At 41.5% G+C, this 4,348-nt stretch overlaps 1 long non-coding RNA gene across 1 annotated transcript in view; it reads left to right on the top strand.

Moving 5' to 3' along the window:
- LOC109302616 overlaps positions 1-2,407 on the top strand; it is an 11,456-nt gene extending 9,049 nt beyond the window's left edge. Inside the window, exon 3 of the long non-coding RNA XR_002098866.1 lies at positions 1,473-2,407. This is a non-coding gene — a long non-coding RNA (uncharacterized LOC109302616). The remainder of the gene's footprint in view (positions 1-1,472) is intronic.
- The last annotated feature ends 1,941 nt before the right edge of the window (positions 2,408-4,348 follow it).

Raw genomic sequence — 4,348 nt, 5'->3', positions numbered from 1 at the left:
GATCTGGTGATCTGATCATAAAAAGCCACCAGGTTGGTCTGACAGGACCTGCCACTGATGAACCCGTGCTGATTGCCCCTAAGCATGCAGTCCCCTGCTGGCCCCTCCTGGATGTGTGCCAGAATTATTTTCTCAAACAGCTTGCCTAGGATCGAGGTAAGACTAACTGGCCTATAGTTTCCCAGGTCCTCCTTCCTCCCTTTTTTGAAGATTGGAACCACATTGCCCCTCTTCCAGTCCTCCAGCACCTCTTCAGTGCACCACGAGAGCTCGTAACGCTGTGCCAGGGGACCCACAATGACCTCAGCCAGTTCCTTTAGAACTCTAAAGATGAACTAGATAACCTGACACATTTTTCCAACAGACATTGTAAAAGTTGCTCATGCAAGCAAGCCTTGCAAAAAGATATCCCAAAAATTTTCACCAGTGAAGCAGTTCATTCTGGAACTCCTTTCTGAGGACCTATTATGCATGGAAACATGAGCAGGAGGCATGGGGTTGAGGCAGAGCATGAGGAAGAGAAAGAAATGTTTAACCATGACCTTACCTTAGAATTCCCAGGAGACAGCATTTCTGGACAGAGCAGGTCCTCAGGAATAGCAGAAGAATGAAACATGAGAAACCTGTAAGTTTCACTCTGCTGCCGAGGACAGTAAAAGAAGGCTAGGATCATGTGGGAGAACGAAAAGGGAAGGCAATGGGACATGGAATAACAAACCAATAGCTCATTCTCTACCCAAAAAAGGGTAGGAGACAAGAGCAGCCTTCCTAAACTCTACCCCCAACAATCAGGAAAGTTGTAAGTGCTTTAAATTAGAAAGCAAAAGACCTAGGGCATGTCTATGTGTTCATTAATGTACTGTTGGTAATGCATATTAAAATTTAGTACCTCCATTGTGAGGTACTAGAACATGGCACGTGTGGCTCAGGGCAGACACTGGGTAAAGGGCCAGAGCTCTGCCACAACAAGGATCAGGCCCCTCGTAGCTTTCCTGCCATCTGCCCCTGGCACGCCAACATTTTACGAGTCAAGGTTACAAGTATTTTTGGCACTCTGCCCAAAAAAGTTGCCAACCCCTGTACTAAAAAAAGATGCATTAGCCTATTTTAATGTGCATTAGTGAAAGTGCATGGCCTGTGACACTTTAACACACATTAAGATAAGATAATGCGCACTAAAGTGCATGTGTAGACTTACCCCTAGATTCTAATCTTAGTTGTATGATCTTAGTCTGGTCAATTTGTTTCCACTTCTTTTCCCCACTCCGTCTTGTATATTTAGACTATACTCTAAAACAGATTTTTCCCCAGACTTTGGGTGCAGATACACAGCATGATTAGTACAAAGTAGTTTACCTGGTTCTTATTCCACATTAAGGAGCAGGCACATGACTAATTCACCAGGGCTGGCTTCCTGCAATATGCACATATTCCAACCCTACAAACTATGAAACTTTAACTATGGAAGAAAGATAATTTACCCTGTAGTAAGTGTGTCCTATCTTCACAACCTTTTATCCTTGTCAAAGTGTCTAGGCAGTAACTTTCTATCAGAACAGGCTTCCTGTATGAATAGCCAGGAGCTTTTATTTTTATAAAACCACTAGGCAATATCTATGAAGATTAGGCATTGCAGTGGTGCTGCCTATGTTGCTTCCCTGTCAGTCCAGAACAGAAGCAAGAAACCTGCCCCACCACTTTCTTCTGCTTCACCTAGGCTCAAGCCCAGCAAGTAGGAGAAATCAACAGCTTGGAGGGGTTTCTAAGCACATGACAGAATTTGAGCAGCGCTGAGCCTGCACACACCCAACCTCCTCCAAGCTATTTCTTCCCCTCAATTGACGGGCTCTGATGGAACAAGGGCAAGTTGATAGAGCTTGCTTCACAGCAGTGGCTCTAGACTTAATGTGGAGCTAGTACAATCACAAGAAACATGAATCTGGCAGGGAAAGGGAAGGGAGGGGGAAGACTGCATACTAAGCAGCTAGCAAATGCCAATAAGGCACTGAGCTCAGTATCAGGAGTGCCTTTGAAACTTCCTCTCCTAATTCTAACAAAGGCTCTTGCAATTTTTTCCAAGTCAAATTCAGCTCCAAGGGTAAACAGTCCTACACATCTCAGACATCTTCAGGAAACTATCACAGTAGTCCAAAGAAGGTCTAAACTTAAAACAGGTTAGACAAGTTCTTCCAAAAGTAGGTTTTCCATTCTACTACGTATATACCTTCACTGATTTGGACACTCACCCACCACATCCAAATTGCCTTCTCCAGAACAAGGACATTTAATTTATGGCAAGCCATCAAGGACACAGAGAATAAAAGCAAACTATGAAAGCTTTAACGTTCATCCTACACAGATGAGTAAGTCAACCACCACCCATTGTTAAATGGCCAGAAAGTGGGAAATAATTCTAACCCCTCCTCCCCAGTTTGAGAAAGAAAAACAGATACAAGCACACAGAGCCAAGGAGAGTGCAAGTCCCATAAGCTTTTCAAGAGAACAACTTTTAGAGGCAAAAAAGTGGTATTTTAGATAAGTTGGATAATGCTAAACATCTGCATCTTTTGGGAAATAACAAATGTATGTGATGCATTCAATCAAGCAGAACTCTGCTCAGTATCAATAATTTTGAAACAATATTAAACAATTGTTTCTGAAATCAGGATGTTAAGATTTACTTTTAATGATATATTTCATTACATTTTTTCAGGTGCCTTCTGAGATGCTGAAGTATGCATGTTTCCATATCAGAGTAGCATGTGCACTATTATTTATATAGCTCATTTCTAAATGTATAAACAAACTGTTCACAGGAATTATCATACATAAAGCAACTAAAATCAGATTTGTATATAAATTGTTTAGAATACATTTGCATTATACAGTTAGAAATTACTCTAGGCTAACAAAACTATAGGTCACTTCCTCACAGAGACAAATAATTTTTAGATGCTTGCTTATATCCCCATTATAAAATTAATGGCCTACTGCAGCAAAGGAGTAGAAGAAAGCAAAAGGAAAGAGAAATACAGCAGAACATCCAAGATAAAGTGCCAGCATTACTACTGGATGATCAGATATCAAAATAAAGCCACACAAAAGATGAGTGGAATCCAGAGACAGCCTACTGATTATAAGTCTGGTCCTTCTTCTCCTAAAACCCCTCTGAATTGCTGAAAAAGGAAAGATTTTGGGATTCCCACCAAACTACTGCTGCTGGACCCTGGCTCAGAGGAAGCCATTACAGCAGTGCACAGAGCCGAGTCATCCAGCACATGGAGCTCCCCACGGGTTTGGCGGCAGGGAAGTGGTGGCAGTATTAATTCCCGCAGGGCTCTGGGAGCCCCATGGCAATTAACACTACCACCACTTCCCTGCCACTAAGTTTATGAACCCCACCAAAGCCCCACAAGCTGGAAGACTGCACTCCCCATGCATCCCAGACCCAACACAGAGCAGATGCGTCCCACCCATCCAGCCCACGTACCAGAAAGGTTGAATACCACTACTCAACAGTATCAGACTCAAGTATACAAACGGTGATGCCCACACCAACTACTAGCTGGGTAACAGACCACCAAACAGCATGCTCAGAAGCTTACATTTTTGGAAGGATGAAGCTCAAGTCAAATGTGACCCAATATAAACTGTGTATATAGTCTAGCACACCTATTGCTTAGTTCAGTAAGCTATTCCCCTTTGACTAACAGAGCCACTCACAAAGTTAAGAGAGTTTATCTGAAAGAAGCTTTTCTATATTCTCAAACGAGAATGAAAGCAAAAAAAAAAAAAAAAAAAAAAACTTTTGAAAAAGGAGCTGTGTGTTCAGTATCCACTATTGTAAGAGAGACCAAACCCAGAAATGTCATCTGCCTCTTAAAACCAACATATTATCTTTCTAGTTTTACAAGTCTCCCACTCCTTGAAAACTCTTCTTCATTTCTGAGAGTCACTACTAGGACCTCTTAACTGAACATATTTCTGGAGACCCGTTCAGGATTACATTGATACTGCTTCTTAAACTGCTTTGAAATGGTCATGGAAGTGATGCACAGCATATTCTTTCTTATAGGAGACATAGTAATTCTAACATCTCAATGAGGCAGAGGAAATAAAGGACCACCTTTCGGTCAAAAATTATATGCTAGCACAATACTTGCTTTCTATCTGAGCTTACTTCTCTCCCTTCCCCACAACTCCAAAACTACATCCATGCCACTGCTTGTGCACTCAGTACTTTTAAGTACATCTAAAAAGGACATTCATTTGATCCTGGCACTTTCTGCAACAGTAAAACAGCTATGACTTTTTTTTTTTTTTTTTTTTTTTTTTTTTAAAAAGGAAA

Source organism: Gavialis gangeticus, unplaced genomic scaffold (genome assembly GCF_001723915.1).
Source record: "Gavialis gangeticus isolate Ggan-Ray unplaced genomic scaffold, GavGan_comp1, whole genome shotgun sequence".
NCBI lineage: Eukaryota > Metazoa > Chordata > Crocodylia > Gavialidae > Gavialis > Gavialis gangeticus.
The sequence above is the reverse complement of the archived record's forward strand: the minus strand, read 5'-3'. Positions and strand labels throughout refer to the sequence as shown.